The sequence below is a fragment of the Protopterus annectens genome, chromosome 1.part1, assembly GCF_019279795.1.
Source record: "Protopterus annectens isolate FY-2018-M chromosome 1.part1, PAN1.0, whole genome shotgun sequence".
In the NCBI taxonomy this organism is placed as follows: Eukaryota; Metazoa; Chordata; order Ceratodontiformes; family Protopteridae; genus Protopterus; species Protopterus annectens.
The window spans coordinates 578893104-578910146 of NC_056726.1; the positions used below are offsets into that span (position 1 = coordinate 578893104).

Sequence of the window (17043 nt, forward strand, 5' to 3'; positions counted from 1 at the left end):
GGAATGAAGGATTAGTCCTCAGTGATACTCTGTCTGGGTGAAACACCAAATATGATAGATAGGGCTTGAAGCTCAGACACTCTACATGCTGAGGTAATGGCCACCAAGAAAATAGTTTTCCAAGAAATAAACTAAATGGCAGGATGGTGCAGGCTCAAAGGGGGGAAGAATAACCCAATGACAGCACAAAATTTAGATTCCAGGGAGTAAAAGGTTGTCTAACAGGCGGCCTAAGATGAATGGTACCCTTCAGGAAAGCCCTACATAATCTGTGAGACATCAAATTAGAACCTTCAGATCCGAGGTGAAAATTCTAAATTGCAGCAAAATGAACAATAATAGTGGCAGCTGCAGCACCTTCATGAAAAAGCTTAGATAGGAATTCCAGGATACTAGCAATCGGGGTAACGTAAGGATCAATGTTATTCTGGGAGGCCCAAAAAGCAAATCACTTCCATTTACTAGCATACAACTTTCTAGTGGAGGCTTTATGCGAAGATACAAGAATATGCTGCACCTCAGGAGAAAAATCGTGTGACCTGGCTAGGTTGGGAATCGAGCAGCTAAGCTGTCAGTCTGAGGGAACTAAGGGAGGGATGGAGGGCCCCTGACGAATGTGTCAGCAGGTCTGGAACTGGTTCCAGAATCCAAGGTTCCTCCAGTTGGAGTCGAAGGAAGGGAAACCAAATCTGTTGAGGCTAAAAAGGGGCTATTAAGATTACAGTCCTTCACAGGCTTTTGGCTTTCTGTAAGAATTTCGGAATCAGGGGTGTAGGTGGACAGGCATATAGGAGTCCCGGGGGCCAATCGTGTACGACAGAGTCCCTTGGGCTGTCCCCTGGTGGGGGATTCAGAGCAAAGTAGCTTCTGCATTTGGCATTCATAGGGGATGCAACAGGTCGCAGCAAGGTTGGCCCCACCTGTGGAAAATCATCCCCGCAACTTCGTCTTTGAGAGACCACTCGTGCGGTAACAGAATGGCTCTGCTCAGTTTGTCCGCTATGACGTTGGATTTCCCTGGGATATGCGTTGCTATCGGAAAGTGACCGGTTGATACCACCCACTGCCAAATTCTCAAGGCCTCTCGACACAGAGGGTAAGACTTGATTTTCCCTTGCTTGTTGATGTACCAGACCACAGACATGTATGTCTGTATCACAATTGTCCCTAGGGGAAGAGAGTCGTGGAAGTGCTGCAACGCCAAAAGCACCACTCTCAGCTCCAAAACATTGATGTGCAACTGTGACTCTGTTTCCGCCCAGGTGCCTTGGGCTGTTCTTCCCTGAAAAAGTCCCCCCGACCCTATCAGGGAAGCATCCGTAGTAAATGTGGCCGATGGCGGGGGAAAGACAAATGGTCGACCTACTGTAACCTAGTGGCTGGTCAACCACCAGTGAAGATCCTTCTTGCAAGAGTCTGCAATCATGATTAAGAATGACATTGGAAGTTGTTGGTAAGACCACTGGGTGAAGAGTAGCCATTGAAGAATCCTCATGTGCATACGTCCCATGGGGAACTGCTATGAGCGAGCTGCCATGGTACCTAGTAGTTTCAATACTTGAGAGGCCAGTGCTTTTTTTCTCTGCAAAATGTCTGATACCTGGTTGCGAAGAGTGGCTATTCTCTCCAGGGGCAATTTTACTGTGGAGGTGGTGGTGTCTAGGTCTGCTCTGATAAAGGAGATACACTGTGATGGCGACAACGCAGACTTTCGAAATTTATAGTTATGCCTAACTGAGAGCAGAGATTGAGAGTGTGATCCCTGGACAGAATTAGTTGATGCCTGGAGGCGGCGGTAAGGAGCCAGTCGTCCAGATACAGAAACACTTGGAATCCTAGACGCCTCAGGTGAGCCGTAACCACTGCCATGCATTTGGTAAACACTCTGGGGCTGTTGTGAGTCCAAAGGGCAGTACTCGGAATTGGTAGTGAGTGGCTCCAAGCCAGAAACACAAATGATCTCTGGATGGTCTGGCTATTTTGATATGGTAGTACGCATCCTTGAGATCTATAGAGCACATCCAATCGCCCAGTCCGAGGAATGGGAGGAAAGACTGAAGCGTGACCATCCAGAACTACTTCTTTACAAATGTGTTCAGTCTGCTAAGATCCAAAATGGGCCTCCAGTCCCCTGTCTTCTTTGGAACTAAAAAGACTCTGGAGTAAGTTTCGGATCCTATCTGGTCTGCTGGGACTGGATGGATGACTTTTCCTGCAGCCACTGGATTTCTATGGCTGCTTGATCCCTGAGACTGGGTGGAACGTCTGGGATTTTCTTCCTAACAGGTGGGGTTTCTAAGAATGGGATGATGTAACCTCTAGTACCGATGCTTTGTACCCAAGAATCTCTTGTAATTCCTAGCCAGGCATCCAGATACAAAGCCAAGCAACCCTCGACTGTCTCCAAAGTAGGACAGTCGGGCCTCCTTTCAGATGCGCTGATAGGGCTTAGCAAAGAACTGATCCCAGTCACCCTGGTTCTGCGGACCCCCTCTGCCACTGGGGCGTCTTCTATTATTACCCCCTCCTCAGCCCCTGGAGGGGGGTTCACTACGTGTGTTCTGGAAAGCTCCTTGGGACTTCCGGAATCACATTTTTCCACCTTTCTGCCCTTTGGGGTATAGTCTGGTAGGGGTGGAAAAATAGACTCCTACGGCAGATAGAGTCTTTCCATCTTGCTCACACCTAGTGAGAGTCTCCTTGACTTTGGGCCTGAAAAGAGACGAGCCATCGAATGAGGTGTTGACAAAGGAAGACATGAAGGCTTCTGCAAAGGAGCATAAGTGCATCCAGGAATGTCTCCGCAAAGCTATTGCTGAACCCACTCCTCGACTCGAACCATCGGCTGCATAGGAAATGAGCCGCATAGACGAGTTAACTATGGAATTAAGGGTATTAAGCTGGGCTGTCACCTTCTCAGACACCCCTCCATCTGCACTACCCTGCACAGTATCTCCGAGCTCTTTTAGGAGAACTCTTTGAAGACCGGTAAAATGAGTCAAGTAGTTAAGCGATCGCATAGCAAAGGTTGCAGAATTAAAGATGCACTTCCCGTACCTGTCCATCGTCCTGGAATCCTTATTAGGAGGATGGACAGCAGAAGAGGTTTCGGACATCTCTTGCTTGGTGGCAGCCGCCACCACCATGGCATCAACAGGAACTTCCTTAGTGAGAAACATCTTATCTTGGGGGAGGTGATAAACTTGTTGGGCTTCTGAGGGACCAGTTCCATAGTATCAGAAGACTCCCACGTCCTTCGAGCAACCAATTCCATTAGTTCTTCGAAGGGCAGAGTCACCCAGGAGGTGGAAGGTTGAGACCCAAAGGCCTTCAGGAACACTGACTCATCCTCAGTAGGGCTAACAGACTGCCAGTGACCCATCTGCTTCAGGACTTTCCAGGATATCAACAAAGGAGATATCCTCCGAGGGGGACCGTGAGGACCTTTCTGACTCCTCTAAGCCGGTGTCTGATGTCAAAGACTCCTGTGGGGAATCTAAATGCCTCCTCTTACAAAGTTTCTTCCTGGGAACCTCATCAGCGGGATCTTCTGGTGAGGTCTCAGTAGAACAAAGGTCACCGGATGGGGTTACCTGAGGCTCCAGGTCTTGATGCTTCACGGGGGACCTGCGATGTAGAGGCAGAAAGCGGCACTTTAGGGGAGAAGGAGGACGGCCCTGATGATGTGTGCGTCTTGGACGACATAACGCTCCTCACAGCATCGAAGGCTCCACTGCTCCGACCTGAGGAAGCTGCTGGCTCTGAAGAAAACGTCAACCTCCCTGGCGCTGAGACAGTGGACTCAGAGCCAGAGGAAGGAGCCGAGCTCATCCACACTGACGCTCCAAGAAGAAGGGTCAGAACCGATGCATCGGTTCGACTCTCCCTCCCCCAGAGCCGACCAGAGAGTGTTGGCATCCAGACTCTTCAAACGGCACCGAAGTAATCAGGGCTGACGGAGTCAATGGCACTGGAACAGGCCTCGGCTCCAAAGGCTCTACAATCATCAGATCCTCCCTCCTCTGGCTCTGAAGGCCCGGTTTGGCTCGGAGGAGGAGGAGTCACAGCAGGTGCGATGGTCTTAGGCTCCGAAACTGGTCAGGTCAAAACCGATAATAATTTGGCCAGTGCCAGGTTCTCGAGAAGCCTCTGCACCACCTGGTCCACATCAGAGAGGGTCCTCGAAGAACGAGTCGAAGAAACCGAAGAAGCCACTGATTGAAGAATAGTCGATCTTAAGGTTTCGGAGACCGGCTCCAAGACTGGGTACCAGCTCCGAAACACTGACTCTGTGCACGGCTCCGAAGACTGCGGAGCCGGTGACCGCATCTTCACAGCAAGACTTGGAACCGATGACTTGGGCTACCAAGAAGATTTAGAGGACTTCGACCACTTCAATGACTTGTAGGTCTGATCAGCCTTGTCCAACCACTCCTGAAAATCTGGCTTCAGTAACCCTCTATCTACCAACTTTCTTCTCCTTTCAAGCAAACCTCGACTACTGAAGGGATGGCAGATAGAGCAATCCTCCTGGAGGTGAACTGGCCCCAAGGAATAGACACAATTTACATGGGCGTCAGTGATTGACATTTTCTGCCCGCATTCTGGGAACTTTTTTAAAGCCCGATTCCTGCTTCTCCTTTTGGTCAGCAATGCTAAGAAGAAACACCAACAGTATACACTAAACTGGACAAATATCACTGTAGAACAACAGCACACACACCACAAACTAACTACAGTATGAACAAACTCTAACAACTGTAACAGCGAAGTATAACTGTAAAAATTTTTAAGCTATCTAATAGAAGCTAAATACACACTTACTAATGAAACTACACTAAATCGTAAGAACTACCTAAGCACATGTTATAACAGGATAGGGAACTATTAAAGCAATGCACGACCAAAGGCCTAAGAGCAGCCACTCTTAAGAGGATGAAATCTCGTCAAAAACTATTGAAAAACTAAAGCAAACAAAGGCTAACTAGCCCAATAAACAGCAGAAACAGTTAATTGTCCAAAAAGCTTAGCTACAAAGGTATAAAGATAGAAAATTTTCACAAACTGGAGCGAGCTCTCCAATGACCTCTGATCTGTTGCAGCGGCAAACTAGATCTGAGGTAGGACAGAGAGCATCATGGGATAGTGACCTGGCCTCGAGCTACTCAAAGATCTTCAGCTAGTAAAGCAGCCGACTTGGAGCCGATAGATCGGCTCCGAACCCATGTGTAAGAATGAACGGCGAGATTGAACAAATTCACATCTCTAGACTCTCTTTCAAGTAGGAGGGGAATAGCTGTGGTTTCTGTACTAGCATGACATACAAAAGTCAGCTTTGGGATGTTTAGACAACTACTCTATAATCAGTCCGAGGCCTAAACTTGTTATTAGCCCTTTTTCTGGGCCACAGCTGTAGTTATGGTAGCTCCAATCTTCAAAGATAGCATTCCCAAAGGATTGCTCCAAGGGGCGGACAACAAGGCACCCATCAGCTACTTACCAAAAGAGAAAGCCACCAAGGTGAGGTGAGTAAGTGGAGGCCAAAATGTGCAAGAACTCCAATAAGGGACTTGTGAAAAGAGAAGGCTGAAAGACCATACCCACTGTAAGTGAACAAGACCTCACCAATGAAAACCTCTTAAATGAAACTCAGGTGACACACAGATCTGCATCTTTCCAGAACCCTTAACACAATCATTCCTGGACTTGTGAATGTGTGTGATATGCTTGTGCTGGGTGTTGAGCAAATATGGCCAACATGCAATCTTTCAAGTCAAAAGTACGTCTGGGTTGATACGGAAATCATATACCAAAGTCCCTAAAAAGTACAGTTGTGTACACTTACCACAAATATAGATGTTAGAGTGTATTCACTGTTGCAGTCATCACATTTGGGATTATCTGCTTGCAGTAGCCATCAGCCAGCCTGATTATCAAAGTATTGGGTCCTGCATCGCTTGCTGTCTCATCTTCCATGAAGTCAGGTAGTCAGGGGTATAAAGCATGCAGCCGACACCATTACATCAGTTTTTCTTGCCCCAGATGTCAGGTGTCCCCATAATGGGAAACAATTATATACAAGGTTACACCTCCAACAGAAAAGCAAATACACCAAAAAGTTTTAAGCATAGTAAACAAGAATAGAGGTTTAGTCAATAGAAGTGAGGGGGCTGTAGGGAGGGTAACCAGGACTGCAATAGTGAATACACTCGAATATCTACATTTATGGTAAGTGTACCCAACTGTACTATGTTCTTCGTGTTTCACTGTTGCAGTCATCACATTTGGGTAGATTCCCAAAGCTAAGGATGGGTGGAGATAATTAGATAGCATTAGGACCGGCTAAAAGGCCCTGCAAGACTGCAGTGGCAAAGCCACCTCTGGATTTAGAAAAAAATTGGCAAGTGGTAATGCTTGGTGAAGGTATGTACAGAACTCCAGGTAGCAGCTTCTAGGATGTCCTTGTTAGGGACACCTCTGAGAAAGGCTGTAGAGGTAGATGCAGCCCTGGTTGAATGTGGTCTTATCCCCTGTGGGGTAGGTTTTCCATGGTGCTTATAGCAGAAATAAATGCAGTGGCCTATCCACTTAGAAATGGTTTGCTTTGAAATGGCCTTCCTCTCTGCCCCTGTAGCAAATGCAATCAGCAGCTGTTCAGATTTCCTGAGAGGTTTAGCCCTGTCCAAGTAAAATCTAAGTTGTCTGTGCACGTCCAAGGAGTGCGGTATTCATTCCCCTTTGTTCTGTGGATTAAAAAAGAAGGTTGGCAAATGAATGGACTGATTAAGGGCCACACTGGATACCACCTTGGTCATGAAGGAGGGATTGGTCCTGAGGGACACCCTGTCCACATGAAAGATGATGAAAGGCTCCACTGCCATGAGAGCCTGTAATTCAGATACCCTTCTTGCTGAAGTGATGGCTAGAAGGAAGGCTGTTTTCCAAGAAAGATATTTCAACTCTGCATTTGCAGCTAGCTGAAAGGGAGGTAGAGTGAGCTTTTCCAATACAAAGTTAAGGTCCCAATGCTGGAGTAGGGGCTCTCCTGGGGGGGGTCTTATGTTTTTGGCCTCTCTGAAGAACTGCTTCAGCAGTGGATGAGAGAAGAGGGGTGGTTCTGTACTGTAATGAGCTGAAATCGCTGAGGCATGAATTTTGATTTTGATGGAGGAAAAGGAAAGGCCCTTGTGAAGCATCTCAGTTAAGTATTGAAGTATCTGAGGTAAATTGGGTGCAGCTGTGCCCATCCCCTGAGTTTGGCTCCACGAACAGAATCTTTTCCATTTTTCAGCATAGGATTTTCTAGTACTAGGCCTCCTTGCCTCCAGAATGACATCCATCACCTGCTTACTTAGGGATGATAATGGAGAGATCAGGTAATTAGCCAAGCTGCCAGGTTCAGGATTTGAAGTTGTGGATGCAGAATCTGCCCCGCCTGCTGGGACAGCAGGGCAGGGGTCTGAGATAGGTGCCAAGGTGCTAGCAGTGACACTGCGTAAGAGGGGGTACCCAGTGTTGGCGTGGCCAGTCTGTTGCAATCGGTAATGTCCTTGGTTTGCCCTGTCTGATCTTTTGTAGTACCTTGGAGAGGAAAGGCAGAGGGGGAAAAGCATAAACTGATATGTTTTTCCAGGTGAAGGATAGGGCATCCACTTTCCAAGCTTGTTTGTGGGGAGCCCTTGTGCAACATTTGTCCAATTGATATTTCTGGGGGGAGGCAAACAGGTCTATATCTAGGCTCCCCCATTTGTTTCCCAACATGCTGAATATCTTTGGTTGCAGTTTCCACTCGTGTGGGTCCATGAGATTTCTGCTTAGGTCGTCTGCCAATGCATTTAGCTTTCCTGGCAGGAATTGAGCCTGCAGGTGCACTTGGTAGCTCAAGGCTGTGTTCCAAAGAGCCATGGCTAGTCTGCAGAGAGGATATGAGTGGGTTCCTCCCTGCTTGTTTATGTACTGCATAACAGTGGTGTTTCCCGTCTTTACCAATAATTGTCCTGGAAGAATGTGGTCCTTGAAGGCTGTCAGAGCATTCTGTACAGCTAACATTTCTTTCTGATTGATATGCAGGTGCATTCAACTTGGATACCGTTAGCCCTGAATGCACTTCCCTGACAAGTGAACCCCCCCATGCATAGTCTGATGAATCTGTTGTTAGGGTTTGGGTGGCAGGGGGTAGAATGAATGGCAGTCCCTTGTTGTGGTGGCAGTCCTCTGCCCACCAGAGGAACTCTATCTGTAGACAAGGTGTGACATGAATTATTGATAGATAATGAGAATGTTGGCACCCTAAGCTTTTTAGATACCATTGTAGTTTCCTCATATGCAGTCTTGCATATTATGGAATTAACAGAATGCAGAAGGCCATGAACCCCAGGGCTTGCAGTATTTTCCTTGCAGATAGCTGGGTCTTTGTGGCCAGGGTCTTTGTGGCCAGTAGTTTGAAGTAGGTTGTCAAATGAACTTGTTTCTCTAGCGTGAGGTAGGCCATCTGGGAAGCTGTATTCAAGCTTGCTCCCAGGAATACAATTTGTTTGCAGGGTACAAGATGTGATTTCTTTTTGTTTCTGGTGTACCCCAGAGAAGCTAGCAATTTCTTAACAAATGCCAGGTGTTTTAATAGTATGTCCTGGTTTTCTGCCTGAATTAGACAATCGTACAGGTATGGGTATATTTGAATATTTCTTTGTCTACAAAATGCAATGACTGGAGCTAGGCACTTTGTGAATACCCTGAGTGCAGTAGATAAGCCAAAGGGCAATGCACAGAACTGATAGTGCATGTAGCCTGCTTTGAAGCATATAGTGCATGTAGCCTGCTTTGAAGTATAGGTATCTTCTGCAAGATTCCCTTATCTGGACGTGCAGGTAGGCTTCCTTTAAATCCAGTGTTGCCAACCAGGCATCTTTGCCTAGCATAGGAAGCAGCTGGTGAAGAGTTAGCATCTTGAATTTTGGGATTACCAAAAATGTGGTTTAGGATAGACAGGTCCAGGATAGGACACCATGAACTGTCTTTTCTGGGTACCAGAAAAAGTCTTGAGTAGAAACCTTGTCACCATTCTTCTTCTGGGACAGGTTGAACAGCTCTAATGCTTAAGAGAGAGAGAACTTGCTTTTCAGCCTCTGCCCACTGATTTGGGGGTAGATTTGGCCAACCATTTGGGGTTGGTAAGGAGTGGAAGTGGAATCTGTATCCTTGGGAAACTATATTTAAAACCCATTTGTCCTGGGTAATGAGCTCCCAATTGTTGGCCTTCAGGGCAATCTTTCCCCCTGAAGGAACAGTCGGTGGTCCAGGGCTTGAAAGGTTTAAAGTTAAGTCATTGATTCAGTTTACCATAGGGGGAAGTCTTACTACTCCCTGCTTTGGAAGTGTGAGACCCCCACTGCTTAGTCCTGTGAGTACTTTGGGACTGAAGCCTGGGTGTTCTGCTGGTTCTGGGTTTGGACTGAGAAGGCCTAAAAGCAGCAGGAAAGGACTAATTCTTAGAGGGCCAATGCCTACTAAATCTGGGAGGCTGTACTTGCAGCAAATCTTTAACAGTTTGCATAGATTTAGCTTTTTCCTCCATCTTTTTAAGTACTTCTGCTTTGTTGCCAAACAGGCGGTCTTGGTTTAAGGGAGCATCCAGCAATTTAGCTTTAACATGATCTGGCAAAGATTGCTCCTTAAGCCAAGCATGCCTTCTAAGTACAGACCCAGTGACAATGGCCTTGCAAGATGTCTCTAGTAAATCAAAACAACATTGCAAAGTGTTTTCCAACTTGTTCAGCAGAATGCATTAAATCCTGTAAATCTTTATTTTGAACACAGTCAGGAATCAACATCATTTTCTGTTTAAGCAATCCAAATAATATGCTGCTGATACTTTAAAATATGAAACTGGCAGTTTAAGGCCCTAATGGCCAAGTCTGCAGAAGTGTATACCTTCTTACCCCATCTATCCAGCATCCTGGAATCTCTATCAGAGGGGGTAGGATTTTTGGCAGTAGTAGCCTTAATGCCCTTCGGTCCCTGTGAAATGGTCTCAGTATCCGCAGTAGGATTTTTAAAGAGGAACTTGTGAGAGTCAGGAACCCTGTAATATCTATCAGGTTTTCTGGGAGCAGGAGGTAAAGAGTCAGGGGCCAAGCTAGATTCCGAGAGGGCATCATCAACAATGTCCAGTACAGGGGGGGATAGCTAAAGGCCTGTGTTGGGGCAGGAGTAAGAAATCCCTAAGCCTCTTTTTAGAGTCAGAGTAATCCAGGCTTTCCCGGCAAAAAAGTTCCCTAAGAGTATGCAAGGTTTCACCAAAAGAGCAATCCTCTGGAGGGGAAGCAGAGGGAATAGAGTCCTCTGCATCAGAATCCTCATAGGTAGATAAGGGTAAATCCTGGTCATCAGGGGAAACAGAGTCCTGATCAGAAGAATCAGAAGGAAAATCAGTCCTAGGTCTCTTAGAGGGGGAAGCGTGGCTTCCTCTGATTAGAGTAATAAGGTCTTCAGCCATTCTTATCATTTGTTTTTTTACGCATAGAGGCCTGACCATGCGGTCTGGGCATCGGTTTTCTAGCCATGGATTGAATTTTAGACCTTGAAGAAGATGGTGTCAGTTTAATATGCAAGTCAGTAGGCCTGAACACACCCTCAGAAGCCGGTGCCTGGATCCATCCAAGGTAGAGACATAAGCAGGTTCCACAGTTGAAGCATCTCGCAGCATACTGGAGTCCGAATGGGTTTCAGTAGAGGTCTCTGAATCTGAAGTAGCGGGTATCAGGGGCTGCGAAAGTGCCTCACTGAGTACTGGTGAACTGGCGACTAGCTTAGGAGAAGCATCGTCGGCAGCTTTGGGCCTATGCGGTCTGTCTCTGTCTTTATCTTTGCGTTTTTTCAGAATGTTGGTAGTTGGGTGGCTTACCAAAGCCATATCTGGATAATTGAACCAAGTACCAAAATATTTAGAAGCATAAATAAACAGACGACGAATAGTTCGTCGTTTAAATAAGGCACAAAACCGACAGCGAGGTACGTCGTGGTCAGGGCCTAAGCAAGGAATGCAGTACGAATGAAAATCTTTGAGGTATTTGCTTTTCACAAGAAATACAATTATTAACTTTTACTGACATCAGTTTAGAACAAGAAAAAGTTTCCCCAATGGGGTACTTAGCTTAGTTGAAGACTTCGGTTCTGAAACTCAAAAATGAAAATTTCAGGAGTCGACTGACCAGCACTTGCGAACTGCTTCTGCTTATGGCACAGCACAGAAAGAAAGACTGATTTAATGGTGTCAGCTGCATGCTTTATTCCTCTGACTACCTGACGTCATGGAAGATGATACAGCAACCGACGCAGGACCCAAAACTTTGATAATCAGGCCGACTGAGGGCTACTGCAAGCACATAACCCCAAATGTGATGACTGCAACAATGAAACACAAAGAACATCTGGTTCAAACTGAGAAAGTTAGTTTCTTCAGAACAAAATTTAGATCGCAGGAAGAAGCCATCTGTTTTATGGGTGGTCTAATATGTATTATACAATGACTGGCCATTAATATTCCAAAATGTGCATGCTGATTGGCTAGCCCAACCAGCGTGCCCACTGTAAATCCCAGAAGATACCAACGGAAAAAGATCTGGTCACCCAGACTTCTTTTCATTCTTATATTCTATAACTTTTTTTTTTTTTTAATAAAAACTAAAATAAAATGTAAAGTCCGGACTCACCAGAGAGGCAGCATGAAAGAAATGCAAAGAAAATCAAGTATGTTACTTAAAACTAAAGACATGTACCTGATTTTCTTTGCATTTCCTCCATTCTGTCTCTCTCCTACCCCTAAAGTAGCCCAAACTTTTTTTTTTTAATTAAAAAAAAAAAAAAAAAAAAAGAAAACAAAAACGGAGCAACAGAGACTTTCCTTTCTCTGTTGCTCCCTTTTGAAAGCATTGATGTATTGGGTATGCAGGGGATTGCAAGTCCCATACACATGCGCAGTACATCAAAACAAGGCAGCAAGATACCACCAGGCACGGAAGGACAGTACGGCGCCATTATACAAAGGCATTACTTAAGAAAAGTAAGTATTTTTTTTCTTAAATAATGTTATTGTATAATAGCAATAACCGACTCCGATTGGCTTTTTTAATCACTTGGGCTTCGCCCTTGTGATCAAACCACGCCAACTGTGGGTAAATCTTCAATATACCACACCATGTCGTTGACTGTTTAAATATTCTATTCAAAAATGTTTAACCTGAAATGAAGAAGAAAAGGTAAGATTCGGACGCAGACAGGCAAAAATGACCAAAAAAGTACCTCGAGAGAAGGATATAAAAAGGTCTGACTTAAGCAATTCTCACAGGTACTGGAGAAACATGGGATGCATCCTAGTCTCCATCATGGCACCAACTAGAACATCATTTCCCTTTTGCCAAGTTGGTTTCCAAGTAGCAGTTTCCTAGCCTGTTTTAATACGTGTCGCACATCCCCAGATTAAAGCTGCCTAAATGGGATAATACAAATAATCAGTTGGAATTTCAGAATGCTTGGGTGGATGACAAATCCACTGCCCTGTGTGAGCAGGTACACTCTGTGAGGTACTTTTTCGTAATTGCCCCTGGCCAGATGTATAAGAAGGGAGAACCAATGCTGTCTGGGTCAAAAGGCAGTCACCAGAAATATCTTTGTAAAGTCCTTTTTTATCTTTAGTAGGAATGTGGAAACCAAAAGAAAGAGGTTAACTTCATAAAGAACATTCACATCCAATGGAAAGAAAAATATATTTTCGGATGAGTGTAGTGGGAAAAAATTGCCTGCAACTTAGGAAGAAGGGCCAAGGTGGGGAGGTAAACAGGGAATAAGGTCCAAAGACAGTCAAGCATTTTTATTTTTTTGAGAGGAAGATCTTTGAGATCTGTCTCCTTTCTGTTTTAAAAAATTGTTTGAACTCCTGCATCAACTTTCCTCTTTCTTCTAACTTTATAAAATAGCTTAGCTGAGGAATTGCCAAAATATTGGTCTTTTTCAAGTGGACCATTCAAAATCAGAGACTTAACATCCTCAGGGACGTTTTGCAGTCTAACCAGGCATCCCGGGGCATGACCATACCTGTAGCAGGAGCCTAGATACAGCTTCCACCGTAGACTTGAGAAGCAGAATGGACCACATCAAGTAGATTACATTTAATCTTTGAATATGGATGGCTAGAAATAGACCTTTCCATTTTACATAAAAATAGAAATTATGTGCTTTGCCATATATATCTGGGAAAAATTGCAGTCCAATGGCTAAAGTGGATGAAGCATAACTTTTCCAAAAGCACAAATGTCCTTTTCATTTAGGGTAGGATTGGAAAAAGACTCTTTGTACTTTTGTCCCCACCAAGGGGGATAATAGCAAGGTCAGCACTGGAGATTTTGAAAAGAAATTTATGAGAATCTGGACGTTTATGAAGTTTAAATGGCTTTCTGGGTGAAAGTGGTTGTCAGTCTTGGAAGACAGAAACTGCATTTAAAACATCCTCCGAGGCTTCAAGAACACGTGTGATAACCAAAGGCTTTGGAGATTCCATATTGAGTAGCTCGTATCTCTCTTTTTGAGAATCTGGAATTTCTTTCCTTTCCATTTAAGGAAATCTTTCATTTTAGATACACTGTCAGAGAAAGAGTTCCTCACTGGGAGAATCTAAGGACAGTGCCCTCAGATTAAGACCCATAGGGAATAGGGTAAGATAATTGAAGCACAGTCAAGTTCCTTCCACGTCTGGGTCAGAGTGAATTTCCACTTCTGAGAAGGAAAGAGATCTCTTTCTTTAAGCTGGGTAGATGCAGGAGTGGAGGACTGTAGAAAATGATTAGACCTAAAGAGACCCTGGTTAAAGTTGAACCAGTCTTTCTGACCCCTTCTGTGTAGTAGGAGTAAAAGATGGGGAGAAATGCTTTTTATTTTGTGTCTTTTTCTTAGGGGGGTCTTGAGTCTGATAGTTTTGGGAGAAAAGTCCAAAGGTCAGACTGCCATAAGTGACCCAGTGACTTTCTCCCTCAACCTGACCTGGTGAATGCCTCCCTCGCTCTGAGTCATAACACCACAAATTTCTCCCTTCTCAGCCGTATCTGTCTAATGTATGATCTGACTGGACGTGCAACGATCCCAGGCATTAGTGGTTCCCAAGGGGTTGTGCCAGAGGGACTAGGGAAAACAGACTGACAGTCAAGAGTGCTGTGAAACTGCCTCAGTGGAAACATCAATCTCAGACAGCGAAAAAAAGATGGATGCTCCGGTCTTCAGAAACCTCTTCTGACATCTTTCCTGCTAATAGAGGAGGTCATCTGATACACAGTTGGAAGGCACAGTGCAAATGCCAAATCCCTACGAAGTCTATTTTCAAGAAAAAGTCTCAAGTTCACCCTTCGTCTTAAAGTCTTGGGCTAAAAGGAGACAGATTCCACAACATTTAGTGTTGTACTGCTCTTCTTATAATCACTAAAGAAAATAAGAATATTGTTGACCTTATTAGCAGTACATTTTGTAAATTAAAATAACGATGCATTATATAAATAAGTGAAAAAGAGAAGGAAAAAGGGGATAAATATTAAGTAATGCTTGTTAGCCTCCCAAAAGAGGAAGACTGTAGGTGAAAGAAAAACATTCTATATGGATGCAAAATGTATGGTATCGTTCAACTATACTAACAATGTTTCATGCATACATAAACAACAAATTAATTCCACCACTGTTGTAGGAAGAAAGGCAGAGAATTTGAATTAACATGCATTTATTGCTCTTCTTTACCAGAATGGCCTGACAAGGCAGGATCTCATTTTTAAAAATAAGGTCTGGGGAGAAGAGCTCCAGCATAGAGTCAGTAAAAGTATTACATCGTTAGTATGGGTGCATTAATGTTTACAGTATTGGCAAAGGATTTTTTTCCTGGTCATAGTTGTAAAGTTGAGTTTACGTTGATCGGTCAAGCATAAGTTTGGATCTAAATCTGTAATGATTTCTGAAAAAAACACTAAACTGATTATACATTTAGCTGCAGCTCACTGTCCACTAAAGTGTGGACATTAAGAGCAACAAAGTGTCTGCATTGCTTGCCACAATGCCAATACATTGATAAGTTTGGAAAAAAAAACATAAGAATAAGCTGCCTGCAACTAAGTATACAGCAAATGTATTACATTGAATCAGGTTAGGAAGAGTTGCAGTATTAATAAACTTAGCCTTATTTTTATATACTTCTGAAGAAAGAAATGTTTGAAAAAAAAGGACATCGAACCCTCTGATGCATTCTGTCATCATGTAATTAATACAGGAATTTACATAAAAGAGTTCAGCTTGTACTTACTATATTCTTGGACACAAATTTACACTACCAGTATTAGGATTCCTTTGAGGAAAGGAGAAACTCCTCGCATGGTAGGTGACACAGGGTACTAACGTTTGGTTAAATAAGGTCAGTGGGGTGCTGGGGCAGCTATATGGTCAGCCCATTTAGGGACAAAGTACTAATTACAGATAATCCAATGCACATCACCATGGAATGCAAACAAATTTGACCAAATTAATGAGAAATCAGTTCTAAAGTCTACAACTGCATAACAACTAGCATTTTTCACATGTACTTATGGTAAGAACTGATATCAGCTGCCATGTACACGCATTCTGTAATCTTTTAGCACTCATTAACATTATACACCTGAACAGAACGCACAGTTGTGTCTAGCTACCATAAATGTAGATGCTCGAGTGTCTTCACTGTTGCAGTAACAACTCCATGGGATTTCCTGCTGTGGAAGCCCTTGGCTGGCCAGAATACCAGATACCACCCCCCCCCCCCAGCCCAGCAAACACCCTCTCTTATGAAGTCAGGGTAGAAAGGTCATTGGTCTGCACCACTGTCTCAAGTCTTTCTTGCCCCACCTGTGCCTGGAGTCTCACTCTCCACACCCTAAGCCAGAAGCACAAAGCACCCATATTACAATTAGCAAAGCCACTGTAACATGGGGACCTGAAAGGAGAAACAAAAGTGGGGAAGAAAACCTAAAAGAAATAGGGTGTTCATCCCAACATAAAGCATACTTTAGGGGAATAAAGGGATGGAAAGACTACTGTAATAGTGAACATACTAATACCCATGTGTATGTTAAGTAAACAAAATTGTACAATCTTCACCTTTTTCATTGATGCAGTAATAACTCCTTGGGAGGATTCCCAAAGCGGAGATTGGGAGGTTGGAAAAGGAACTATGTTGAATCTATAACGCCCTGTAAAACTACAGAGAGGAACCCAGCTCTAACAAACAAAGAGGTTGTAGCACTTGGTAAAAGTGCAAACAGAAGACTAGGTGCTACAGCCAGGATTTTTTGGTAGATATATTCCTGATGAAGGTTGCTGTAGCTTTAGTGGAAATGTGTTCCAAGATGTTGTGGCATCTATTTTCCATGGTGTTTGCAGCAAAATATGATACAACCAGAGATCCATTTGAAAAGTACAGTTGTGCAAGATCTTACCATAACAGTAGATGTCCTACTTACCACTACTGCAGCATTCCTTACTCTTGGGATAGTCTGCAGAGGACAGCCTAACATCCGGCCAGTATACCAAAGCATTTACACCTTCCAGGTGTCATACATTAGATATATGCTCTTCATGTAAGGTATATATGTGAAGTATGGATGCCTAATTCTCAGAACATAAGTGCTCCATTAGAAACAAAGCAACCCCCAGAGAAATAACCTGCCCATCCAGAAAGGGAATCAGAAGGAGATAAGGATGGGATAGGAAAACCCCTTGGCCGGTAGTGGCTACCAAAAAACAGGGTGACAGCAGGGAAGGACAAAATACTGCGACAATGAGAAGTAGGACATCTACTGTTATGTTAAGATCTTACACAATTGTACTATGTTCTTCCTTACCATTGCTGCAGTATTCCTTACTCTTGGAAGAGTACAAATGCTACTGAAAAGTATTGGGGGAGCGCAGAACAGCCCTCCATAAATCCACGAAGGACAGTCCTGGCAAATCCTGGTTTGGCCATAGAAATGGCGTCCAACTTAT

The 17043-nt window shown here is 44.2% G+C and overlaps 1 protein-coding gene across 2 annotated transcripts in view; it reads right to left on the reverse strand.

Annotated features, from left to right (window-relative positions):
• NNT (nicotinamide nucleotide transhydrogenase) overlaps positions 1-17043 on the reverse strand; it is a 1308245-nt gene that overhangs the window by 127890 nt on the left and 1163312 nt on the right. The window lies entirely within an intron of this gene.